This window comes from Malaclemys terrapin, chromosome 2 (assembly GCF_027887155.1).
Source record: "Malaclemys terrapin pileata isolate rMalTer1 chromosome 2, rMalTer1.hap1, whole genome shotgun sequence".
In the NCBI taxonomy this organism is placed as follows: Eukaryota; Metazoa; Chordata; order Testudines; family Emydidae; genus Malaclemys; species Malaclemys terrapin.
The window spans coordinates 207,898,327-207,911,590 of NC_071506.1; the positions used below are offsets into that span (position 1 = coordinate 207,898,327).

The window sequence follows — 13,264 nt, forward strand, 5'->3', positions numbered from 1 at the left end:
CACTTTATCACTTAGCAAGTTTCCTGATTGATTCTGCATGCTGTGCCTGTTCACATCAGAGCGTTTTAGGCCCAGATCCCCAAAGATATTTAGGCACTGAATGAGAGAGTTAGGAGCTTAAGTAACTTTGAGGACTGGGGCCTTTGGGTATGTCTACACTGCAATAAAAGACCTGTGGCATGGCCCCAGCTGGCCCAGCCCAGCTAACTTGGGCTCGTGAGGATCAGGCTGCAGTTCTATACAATTGCAATGTAGACACTCAGGCTAGAGCCTGGGCTCTGAGACCCTCCCCTTTTGTGGGGTCTTGGAGCCCAGGCTCCAGTCTGAGCCGGAATGTCTACACTGCAATTTTTAGCCCTGAAGCTTGAGTTAGCTGACCTGGGCTCTGAGACTCAGTGCTACAGGGTATTTTTTAATCGCAATGCAGGCATATCCTCTGTGTCTAATAGCACTTTATTAAATAAAGTAACTCTAGCCTCAATCCCCAATTGTACCCAGTTCCATGAGGCTTATTTGGGGACCAGAAACTGTCTGTAGTGCTTCAATCCCAGGGCTGAATGGAGCCAGCAGTCTCAGGGCTGTTCAGAACTCTGACTGCTGGCCCTGGTCCTTAACAAAATGTCTACACTGCAGGTGGGAACGAGCTAGTGGGGCTTGAGTTACTGTGCTAAAAATAGCAATGTGGACATTCCAGCTCAGGCTCTAAAGTGTAGAGAGCTGGGCGGGCTTGAGAACCCGACCTTCCGCCCCAGACAGAATGCCCATAGTGTTATTTTTAGCCCACTAGTTTCAGCCCCATTAGTGCAAGTCTGTCTACCCACCCTGAGAGACTCGCTCCCAGCTGCAATGTAGACATACCGTGAGGGACCATCCAGCAGCTGACTTTTAACAAAGTTTTCTTTTTTTTTTTAAGAGAACTTTAAGTATAAACTTGTTACAGTACAAAACTTTCAAACTTTGTTTACAATAAACCTCGTTAAAACAAAGCATTTGGACCTCAGAAATACTGTTTAACCTTAAAATGGTGCAATTCTCTAAAGCAGACCATTGTTTCTTCATCCAAATGTCCCTCATTTTCTCTCTCTTTCCTGCACTATGTGGTACATAAGCCATAAGGGCCTGCTGGGCCTCTGCACAAGGCTAAATTTCACCAAAGAACACAGAAGCTGACAGAAGAGGAGCCAGCGTGCACGAGGAGAGGTTAAGCCTGCCAACTCTGCAGTTCCAAAGGGGATCCCAACCAGCATGGTAGTCATTGACACCTGATTCTGCCACACTGAAGTCAATGGGATTTCTACCACTGATTTCAAAAGGAGCAGAACAGTCTACTCAAAAATCAGGTCTCATATACTTAATAATTATTCTGGCTCTATTCTCATACAGAGTAAAAGGATCAAAATTGGATCCATGTATGTTCCTCAATTCTTGTTTAAAATAAAGATATATTCAGTGAGTTTGGCCTGCCAGCCTATGGAACCAGCAGGTCAATTGTGGCTGTAGACTGGAATTGCCTTTAGCTACAATAATATTTCACCTTACAAGCTATTCTTTCTGATGGCCTGTATGGGCAGTGGTTTCAGAACCAGAAACAAGCTATCATAGGGATGAAACCTAATTAATATGCAGCTGTCACCACCTTGAACAACAGGAATAAAACAGCCTCTCTGCTCTGGACCTAATTAGTTCTACTGCTTGCAGACCTGAGATACAAAACTTTGTGGCTTTCATATTCCTGCTGAAGTGAGCCCATAATTACCACTCAATTCTTAAATTTGCCTGGTTATAGCTTTCATTAGGAACCTGAAAATCACTGAGGTTTGCTGAACCCCTGGTGAATCTTAGGTGACTTTCAGGTCTGGATTCCCTTCCATAAGCAGGTCATAGTTTCACCCTCCTTCTTTCCAGTTCTCTTCTAGGGGTAATGGCTTAGTGGCTCTATCCCCCACTCCAGTGTCTTCAACAAGCAACTGGTTAGCCCACTCCCCATCCCAGATTCTCAGTGGTGGTCAGCAGGTATTCTCCTGAACCTTAGAATGGGGAGTAATCATTGTTCCCACCACCACATCCATCTGCTGCTGTCTTGCCAGGACATGGTTGACTTCCACTTTACTAGCCCTTTACGTATGTCTGAGAAATGCTAGACTGTACCTAAGTATTAGAGACTCCCTCATCTCACATATCAGGGGGTAGCCGTGTTAGTCTGTATCTACAAAAACAACAAGGAGTCTGGTGGCACCTTAAAGACTAACAGATTTATTTGGGCATAAGCTTTCGTGGGTAAAAACCTCACTTCTTCGGATGCAGAAAGTGCCAGAGAATGGATTTGTAGGGAGCAGACTTACATGGCAGCTCCCTCAATGAATTGGGTTGAAGGAGCGACCAGCTGGCTCTCTGATACCACTGTGATGAGCACTGTGCAGGTACTTAACAGCACACCTGAAAAGCTAGGAAATGCCCCCCTAAAAACAGTGGAGAGAAGAGCAGTTAAAGGCCAGCTGGCCTCATCACCCAGAAGACAATTGAAGGTCAGGGTATGGAAGAAGGAGAGTACATCTGTTGGGACAGATTTGTGGAAAAGAGGTGCAGGGTGAAGTTTGTGTTTGAACACCTGACAAACCATGCCAATGTTTGCTTTGCTTTTAAGGTTTCAGGTGAACCTAAGTGTATCTCAAGGGATGCAAACTAAACTTGTTTATAAGGTTTTGCATAGGCTCTGGGGTCAAGTTAAAGATAGAGCTGCTGCATTTCCTTTGCAGTCTTTGGTGTGGGTAGCTTTTAACTTGAAGCTATTTCTTTTGGGTCTTGATTTCTTTGTAAACCTCGACATGTTGATTGCAAAGAAAAATTGTGAGCACACTGGGTTTGCCTGATATAATTTACATTATTTGCCCACTAAATTAGACTGTCTAATCCATGACTAAAAATACAGGGCATACTTGAACAAAACAGCTGTAACAGAAACAGCTTATCCACATCTGATTAGCTAGCTCATCCATTCAGAGTAAAATGACTTGTTCTTACACAAAGAGCACTGCATTAGATTCATGCTGCACAATCCAAGTGCAGTACCGCAGTCACAACTGAAAACACTTTATGCACCAGTATTGACCACACGATAGTACCTAAGATACCACAGCTATCTCCTCTTTTAAGAAGATGGAGAAGAGCAGGCAGAGGCTGTGGTATCAGGTTCTGTGGTCTGGTAAGTTAGCTTTTGTAAGTGTGAAAGCACATTTTGCAAACTGATCTAAACCACAATCTTTGCTTAAGCTTTCCCCATATGTACTAAAAAGTGTAAGATGGTGTTTCCACCCTTCAAATAGGACATATAGAAAGATTATTAGCGCCAGATTCAGTATTGCTCTAGGCAAAGGGACCATAGGGCAGGCTTGAGGGTCCCAAGTGAATGCTCCCAGTGCCCAGATGCAGAGCTGGTTCCACCAGTTCTGTGCTGCCTACACTGCAGACTAGGGCACAGGACACATACTGGGGCAGCCATAGACTGGAAGTACAGCCTGTGCCTTTTGAATTCTGCTCCACTGCTAAGCCCCACAGGTGCCACCAGCCCCATCCCTGGCAGAAGCCATGGGGCGGCAGAGGAAGCCCCCAGCACCTCCAGCCCCATCCCTGGCAGAAGCCGCGGGGTGACAGGGAAACCCCCACGCCTGACCCCACTCTCCAGCAGAAGCGTGGGGCAGGCAGGGCAAGCCCCAACACCCCAACCCTGGTCCCCTGCAGAAGCACGGGGGTGGCAGGGGAAGCCTCAGCACCCGGACCCCTGCTGCATCCCTGGGACTGGAGGAGCACTCACTCCCCGCTGTGGCCTCAGGGCCGTAGCACAGGGACAGAGCTTCTCCAGTCTTGGAGCTGCAGTGGGGGGGGGAGAAAGGAGCAAACGGGTTGGGGGCTGCAGTGGGGGGGCAGAATTGGGGGACCCTGGGTGGAACAGGGGCATGTCCCAGGGAAGGGGCAGAAAGGGGTGGGGCAACAGGGCCCTGATACTTTCAGTGCACAGAATGGGCCTGTGTCATGACCAGGATGTGGGCAGTCTGACCTAGTGGTCCCAGCAGAAAGCAGGCTGGGTCAGAGTTCAAGACAGGCCAGAGGGCAAACCAAGAGTCAGGTGTCAGGAGGCAGGCAGGATGAGGTTACCATGAGATCAACAGCAGGCAGTAGGAGCAGGTATTGAAAGGGAAGCAGTCCAATGCATGGAGAACCCAGTTGTATGGACAACTTCCTATTCCTGTGCTGAGTTCATATATAAGCTGTGAACCGATCAGGACCCCCAGCATTCTGCCAATCTGGTTCCAGGACTAGAGTCCTCTATCGGGGTTCAGCTTCTATTCTGGCAACTGTTAGTAGGTCACTAGATGGCAGGTTGGAACTTCCTAGCTCCTAAGAGCCCTGTGGACCAGGGTTCATCATCCCCTTCCCCAAGTGGTGCCCTCAGGGCAATGTAGGACCAGGTTTTTTAGGGGGATGGCTATGGAATGCTTTAATAAGTGTGGGGGCATGTATATTTTCCACAGGTTCCCAGATGCGCTCCTCAGGACCATACCCCTCCCAGTCAACAAGATACCAGAGCCTGCAATGTTTATGTTTAGAGTCCAAGATTTCATGGACCACATATTCCTTGTGACCCTGGACCTGTACCAGTGGCAGAGGTGGCTGGGTCCTGTGAGGAAAAAGGATTTCTGTGTAGTGTTTCAAAAGTGATGCATGAATTACCAGGTGACCCTTCAGAGCGTGGGGGAGTTGTAGTTCAGACATGACTGGATTAACCTTCTGCAGAATTTTAAAAGGACCAAGAAATCAAAACTCCATCTTGTGAGCAGGTCTGCCTGTGTGGAGATGTTCTGTGGAGAGCCATACCTTTTGTCTCACTGAGTAAATAGGGGCTTGCTGTCAATGCTGGTCCACCTGTCATTTATAGTCTGAGTTTGCTATTTCTAAGTGATCCTTCACTTCTTCCTGGGCCCGATGAATCTGCTGTATTAGGTCTGAGGCAGCCAGGTCGAGAGAGGATGTGGGTAATTGTGGGTGGGATATAGGGTGGTACCCATAGTTGGCAAAAACGGGACTTTGACCCATAAACGCATAGTCTATGTTGTTGTATGAAAACTCCTCGTAAGGGAGAAGTGAAGACCAATCGTCCTGGTGATTATTGAGGAAGCATCGCAGATACTGCTTGATGATTTGGTTGGCCCTTTCCATTTGACTCTTGGACTGGGGATGGTAAGCAGAGGATAGACATGTGTGGACCCCCAGCAGGTGCAGAACCAGGCCATGAACTAAGAACCCTGATCGGAGGTGATGTGCTCCAGAAGGCTGTGGAGGTGGACTACATGGCTAATCCATAGCTGGGCTGTCTCTTCAGCGGAGAGGAGGCCTGTGCAAGGGATGAAGTGGGTGTCTTGCTCTCTGGAGTGGCTCATGACCAAGACTGCCAACATCAGGACAGACTGTCACAAGCAGGGCAGACACCCCAAACTGGTGATATGTTCTACAGTTAGATTTCACCAACCTAGTAACAAATATGAACTCCTAGATCACTGTAACAGTCTTACCATGGAGTCACACACAGTCCCCTGGGGCTCTCCAGTCTATCTTGCCACCCAGGCAAGCTGGACTTAGTGATAAGTGGTCACTTACACACACAAAAATAAAATCACTAAATATTCTGGTTGCTCCCAGTCCCAAGAGACCAGTCACTGCCCCCAGATCAATTTGTACCTTAGATCTCACACCAAAGACAACCCCTGTAGCCAATCCTGTAATAAACTAACTAAAGGTTTTATTAACTAGAAGAAAGAAGTGAGAGTTATGTATAGGTTAAAGCAAGTGACATATACACAATGAATTTCAGCTGATTCAAAAGGTGACAGAGATGTAGTAATCTGTCAGCATTAAATGTCCTTTTAGGGCTTAACCCAGACAGGCCCTAGGGATCGCTGCTTTTTGTTTCTTAGCTCCAGCCTCTGTAAGAGTCCAGACAGCAGAGAGACAACAAATCTTCATGTTAGCTATTTTTATTTTCCTCTTCCAGCATTAAAACTAATGTAATGAAGCCTTCTGTACATACTTCTCCATGGGTGAATGGGGCAATTGTCCTATGATGACCCATTTAATTTTAATAGTCCTCCTGGATGGGCAGGGAGAGCCACTTTTCCCATCTAAGATCACAAGTTCAGAGCAGGGATGTTTGCTATTATAAAACAAACTTATATTTTACCATCTGCAATGGAATACAGATATTACAAGTAAGATTGATGCATGCAGCAACTTACAAGTATTTTATAGAATAGAAACCAGTGGTTCTCAATCTATTTACCATTGTGGGCCTCATGGGCAACATCCAATACTACCTGTATGGCCCTGAGGATGTCCCATGGGCTGCAGCTGTGTGCTGATTGGGCCACAGGTTAAGAACCACTGGAACACTAAACACATCCTTACAAGTCTAGCAACTATCTTGAACAATATTAACATAGGTGAACTGATCTGGTTTCCAACTATGAATTTGTCAGTGCTGAGATGGTGCCTACAGACCTGGCAAGATCTGGCACCTGGTTTACCAGCATCACAGTGGGCCATTTTGGAAAAGTGGACCACCACCAATCAAAACTGTTATAAATTTTTTGGACTCTGGTAATTCTACAATAAGGTCTACAGCGATGGCTGCCCAAGAGCTGGAGAAGGCCACAGGGCTTGTGGCATGGGGTTTTGGTGTGGCACAAACATCACAGGAGGCAATGAATGACTGTATTGTTGGGTGCATCCAGGGCCACCAAAAGGAGCAGGATATTAGTTATTAGGTCTTGAAGAGCCCCAAGTGTTCTGCTAGGGGAAAATCATGCCATAGTTGTAGGACTGCAACTCTTGTGAGTCCTGTGGTAACAGATGCATTCCTTACACGAATGCCTTAGATGATCCCTTCCCAGGAGTCATGCGGTTGCTTGTTGATAATAGCTTGTTCGTCAGGCAGATTTCCTGAAGCAGAGGCAATGGGTATTAAACTTAGTCTATCCTGGGGACGAGCTACACTGAGAAAGTTACAGGATTGAAGAATGGGAGTTGGGTCCTGTCTGGGGCCTGGTGGGTTAGTACCATGGGACAGGGCATCTACCTTGCCATTTTGGGATCCAGGGCAGTATGTGATAATGAAATCCAATTGTGAGAAAAACAGGTCCCACCAAAGCTGCTGTTGGATTAAGTCCTTTGCTCTATGTAAATATTCCAGATTTTTATGGTCAGTGAAAATGTTGTGTTCTGAAACATGCTGACCAGGTGACAAGCTCCTTCCAGGTAGTGAGATCATTCTGCAAAGGCGGTTTTTATAGCCAGGAGTTCCTTGTCAAGTATTTCGCAATTTAATTCTGTGGGGGTGAACTTCCATGAGTAATGAGTGTTAGCCCATGCGATTGCTTGGGACCAAGTCGCTGGGAGAGGACAGCCCCGATCACTGTATTGGAGCATCAGCTTCTACAATAAAGACTTATGTAACATTGGGGTGAGCCAATATGAGTGCTGTAGTAAAGGCAGGTTTAGCTGTTTGAATGCATGCTGGGCCTGGAGAGAAATGGAATTGGGCATTTTTCTAGAGGAAAGCAGTGAGGGATTCGATTTGTTTTGAAAAAAATCATGATAAACCATCAATAGAAATAGGCGAACCCCAGGAAGAGTTGCAGGTCACATTCTATATAAGGAATCAGCCAGTCCTGGACAGCTTGGACCTTGCATGGGTCCATCTGGATCCCTTCCGGAGATAAATTGAAGGCCCAGAATTACATGAAGGCCTGATAGAAGGTACATTTCTCGAGTTTGGCATAAAGGTTATGCTGCTATAGGCATTCCAGGACTGTTTGGATGTGAGCAGTAAGCTGTTTCGGATAGTCAGAAAAGATCAATGTGTCATCTAGGTAGACTATACTGTACTGGTCCAACATGTTTCAGAACACAACATTTATAAAATGTTGGAAGGTGGCCAAGGCATTGGTCAATCTGAAAGGCATTACAATATATGCATAGTGATGCAATTGGGTCTTCCACTCGTCCCCTTCCCTGATTTGCACAAGGTTGTATGTCCCCTTTAGGTCCAATTTAATGACTATGCGGGCAGCCCCCACACAATCCAGCAGCTCAGGAATCAGGAGCAAAGGGTAACAATTCCTGATGGTTATCTGATTCAATGAACAATAGTCAACACAGAATCTTGGAGGGTGGTGAAGCACTGGAATGGGTTACTTACGGAGGTGGTGGAATCTCCTTCATTAGAGGTTTTTAAGGTCAGGCTTGACAAAGCCCTGGCTGGGATGATTTAGTTGGGGATTAGTCCTGCTTTGAGCAGGGGGTTGGACTAGATGACCTCCTGAGGTCCCTTCCAACCCTGATATTCTATGATTCTATGATCTTTCTTCTTGATGAACAGGACTAGTACACCAGCTGGCAATGTTGACTTGTGGATGAACCCTCAGGCAAAGTTCTCGTGGAAGTATTCTTGGAGCACTGTCAGCTCAGGTTCTGACATGGCATTAATTCATCTGTAACCCTTCTGCCCATCTGAGTTGGCAGCAACAAGGGCCAGGTTCAGTATCTAGGGGTTCCGTTTCAATAACGCAATGCAAAACCAGCTCAAGCCCCCACCCAGTGACCTGGGACAATTACAAACCACCCCCCGGGCGCCTTTAAGAGGCAATACTTCCCCTCTCGCAAGCACGGAGTCTGAGTGTAGCAAAATACTTTTAATGAAGGAGGGAAACAATGCGGCATTATGTTGGGGAAACACCACAAACAGGATTCATAACACAAACCATGAGCAAAAGACCCACCCCCAAGTAAGTTTGGCAGTATCCTTTTCCCTTCAGGGTCTTAAGTCCAACACCCCAAAAGTCTCTTGAGTCCAACAACCCTAAAATCACCCAAAAGTCCAACAACCCAAAAGTCTCTGTCCCTCATCAGTGCAGCCCCAGAGTTCAAAAGTTTATCTGCAGAGTTTTACACACACACCCAGCCTGGGTGGAAGTGGGGGGGGGAAGGGGCACACGGGGTGTTAAGGGGCACCTTACATGGTCCGACTACCCCACCTCTCCAAGGAGTTCTGCTGTAGCCTTCAACATGAGCCGCTCCACTCCACCAGCCGTCCCGTGAGCTGCTCCAGCCATCCCACGAATTGCTCTGCTCTGCCCCGCTCTGCTCCGCCCCACTTCGCTTCACTCCACTCGCTGTCCCGCAAACTGCTCAGCTCCACTCTGCTTCACTCCACTCGCTGTCCCGTGGCCCACTCCAACCATCCCACAAACTGCTCTGCTCTGCTCTGCTCTGCCAGCCACTTAGCAATATATCTTCAGGCTACCCCACTAGTTAACACAGCACTCAGTGATCTCAGCTCTTAGTAATTTTAGCTCTTTAGTGATTTCAGCTTGTAGTAGGGGAGCCCCAGTACTGGTGCACCATTGGCCCAAAGTGAATTCAGCACAGCAGCCTGTAACTAGACTCTTGATGGAATCAAAATTAGCTCTGCTATTTAACAGTGGAGAAAAGAGGCAGTGCAATTGGTGTTTCAGGGCCTCAAAAAGGCCCCCTCCTATCAGGTATAAATACCTATCCCCAAACTCTCTTAATTCACTGGGTTTTCGAACCCATGTCCCTTGTCTAGTGAGTGCTACTTAGTTGATGGTGAGTCCCTCTGTCATAAAACAGTTCCACTGGCCTTGGTTCACATAATCATGGTAACAACACTTTATTCTTCCTGCCCCAATAACAGAGAAACTGGGGATCCCACAGCAGCCAAAGTGACCATTTTGGGCTGCTGTGGGCTCATGCTAGGCGGAGTGGGTGTGCCTGTGCAAACAAGATCAGCCCCTGAAGTTCTTTTCCACAATTCATCACCAGATGTCAGCGTAGAGCTCATCCTGACTCTGCTTACACATCCAAATGATATCTTGGCTCTGGGTTGCAGCTTTATTGTGCAGTTAGGTGCAGAGGTAGGGTTTCTGCATTCTTTTTTTCAAAAATATTGACATACTCTTGGTATTTTGAGAGGAGTTCAGATGTAGCTTCAGCAGAAGTTTCTGTCTGGACAGTCACTCCCAGCTGAGTCTCTCAAGGTTTGGCTGCTGGTACAGAGCTGCCAACAAAACTCGGACGGAAAATAGACCTCCTTTGCCTGCCACCAAATGAGCAGGTTGTGGAGGGCCAGCCAGGAAACAGAGGATCAGTGGAGAATGGATCACAACAAATTGTGATGTTTCTCAGGGACCCTGAAGCACAGCCTCTGGGGGAGTTGTTTCCTCCATTACTGGACCAGATGACGACCATCACTAGTCTATAAGGAGTGGCCTTCTGTTGCAGGAAATGTGCAGGATCCAGGATGCTGCTGTGCATATGAAGCAGTCAGCTGTGCCCAAGTCAAGGATGGGAATTTGCTGGGATGTGCCAAGTATGTGCAATTGGATTGGCACCTGTAACTGGGGAACCCTCTGGCAGGGCTCTGGGCATGTTCCAGTCAAGACCAAAGTATGGGGGAGGCTCTTACAACACTGTTACTTGCTCCTGCAATAGCAGGTTCTCCAAGGTCAGCTGAATGACGTGGGCCTACAGGGCTTGGTTGTCTGCCTGAAGGTGAGCAGTCCACTCAAACATGACTGGTGCTCACCCGGCAAGAAAGTTAATACTGGAGGAACTGTAGAGAACTCATCCTGTTAACTCTCTAGATTTTTTGCTAGTGTCATCTGCGGTATTTTTCACATCTTGATATCAGCAGTTGTTATACTGTTTACAGCAAAAGGTATTCTAAGATGAAACTCAACATACACAGTACATTTTAATGTCTTTCACAACCATATGATTACACAGTATAGTGTGTATATCCTGTCTTTCACACTGATAACATACAGTATCCTGTAAATAACCATCCTTTCTTCATCCTCGGGCTAGTGAAAGATCAACAGTTTTTCAGTGAAGAAGAGATGGAGATACTGACGACAACACAGAACTACAGCCATGATGATGCAACACCATGTACAAATGATGTCAAACAATTTGCATCCCTGGTTCTGCCACCTCTTTACTCCATCGGTCTGATTTTTGGCCTGGTGAGCAATGTGCTAGTTGTGCTGATCCTGATAAAATTCAAGAGGCTGAGAAGCATGACTGATATACATCTGCTGAATCTGGCAAATTCCGATTTACTCTTTATTCTTTCCCTGCCATTTTGCACTTACTATGCAGCATGTGAATGGGATTTTGGAAATGCAATGTGTAAAATTCTTTCAGGGGTCTATTATGCTGGCTTCTACAGTGGAAACTTTTCCATAATACTTTTGACAATAGACAGATATCTGGCAATTGTCCGTGCAACGTTTACTATAAAAGTTAGGACAGTTACCTATGGCATCCTCACAAGTGTAGTCATTTGGGGTGTTGCAATATTAGCCTCTCTTCCAAGTTTAATATTTCACACTGTTGAAAAGGAAGGTGTTTATTGGACCTACAGTTCTCATAATCCGTCAGGCCATGATTTTAAAGAGGAACATCCTGGGACTTGTCATTCCACTGGTCATTATGATCTTCTGCTATGCCAAGATTATAAAGACATTCCTGAGATGTAGGAAGGCGAAAAAACATAAGGCAGTCGGGCTTATTTTTATCACAATGAAGTGTTATAGTGAAATGTCTATTTCAGTTAAACTGCGTTCTCTATTTCCATTTTTATTGTGCTGTGAATCCTTGTGCTATGATTATTATGCTTCTTTATCTTTGCGTGTTCCTACAAGTTGTTTATAAAATCATTGTTTGAAAAGCTACATAAGTTGCATGTTTCTCATTGTCTTTGAGGAAAAGGGGCTTTAGCTCTGATCTCTGGGAAAAGGCAGGGATTGCTCCTTACACCGACACCAAGGGAACGCACATAACCACAAAGGGGGTGGAGAGGAAGTGGAGTCACAGACCAGAACCCTCCCCCACACCAGCCCACAGAGAAATGAAACCTACTGGGTATGGCGTTGCTGTGCTATGCTAAAAGATGTTGCAGCTGGTGCCGACCCTGTGCACCAAGAAGCTTGAGGAAGAATTTGGCACTTTGACCTTTGAAAAAACTTGTTTTCCATATTATCAGGAGCAAATATCAGTTTGGGTGGTTTTTAAAAATCAGGTGAGGTGAAAGTGAGTGAGGAAATATTATATAGCGCTGGGGAACAGGCTGGATTTTCCCACAAGCCAGCTTTGGCCACTGTATGATCTCTTGGTGCTGCTTAGGAGGTATAAAGTGACTTTAGCCAACCAGAGAATCTGGCTGTGATAAATGAAGTGGGGGGGGGAGGTAGCTCCCTTTTATGGAGCAGCCAGTAGCTATAAAATCCTTCTTAGTAGCTGTTCTCTAATTGCTCTACCTGTAAAGGGTTAAAAAGTCTCACTGCTATACATAGGTAAAAGGAAGTGAGTGGGTACCTGGCCAAAAGACCCAGTGGAAGGCTAGAACTTTTTAAATTGAAACTAGACTGCCCTTTTATCTGTCTGTTGTTGTTCTCCTGGGCAGAGGCGGACAGGGCAGAGTGCTGCTGTAAGAAGCTTGGGGCCAGGTATGAAAAATTCTCAGTATCGTACCAGAAACTACTCATTTGAAACCCCAGATATGTAAGTAGACCAGGAAATGTCTAGGAAGACACAATTAGGTTTATCTCTTTTTATTTCTTTATGGCTTGTGGACTCCGCTGTGCTAACCCCAGGTGCTTTTGTTTTACTTTAAGATGGACAAAAGGCAGCTTTTGCTGACAAAACAGTGGAGGTGTACTCCCTACAAAGCTATTTTTGGCGGCAAAACTCTGCTGTTTTGCCAACAAAATAAAACCACCTAGACAAGCGGCAAAGGGCTATTTGCAGCAAAGTTAAAATGACAAAGCGCCAGTGTAGATGCTGCTGTTCATTATGTCGACATAACTGTCCTCCCCCAGTATCCCACAATGCCTGCTATGACCGCTCTGCTCACTCTTTTGAACTCGACTGCCCTGCACCTAGCTGCAGACATGCCCCCCTCCCTTTCAAAGCTCCAAGAAGTTCCGACAGCTGAGTTTGCTCCTCAACTCCAGCAGCAAAGAGCAAATCATTAACGTGTAATTCTTCTGTTCTCCCATGCAATAGGAACACAGCGACAGGCAGACTGCTGCTGCGAGGATGGGGGCGCTGCTGTGCTGTGCCATGGCGGCTGCTGTGCTGTGCTGCTTTTCCTTTGACATTCCTCAGCATGGAGAGCTCACAGAGCTGTTGA

The 13,264-nt window shown here is 46.3% G+C and overlaps 1 pseudogene; it reads left to right on the plus strand.

Moving 5' to 3' along the window:
* The first annotated feature begins 10,967 nt into the window (after nt 1-10,967).
* On the plus strand, nt 10,968-12,621 carry LOC128831313 (C-C chemokine receptor type 5-like; annotated as a pseudogene).
* Nucleotides 12,622-13,264: the final 643 nt, after the last annotated feature.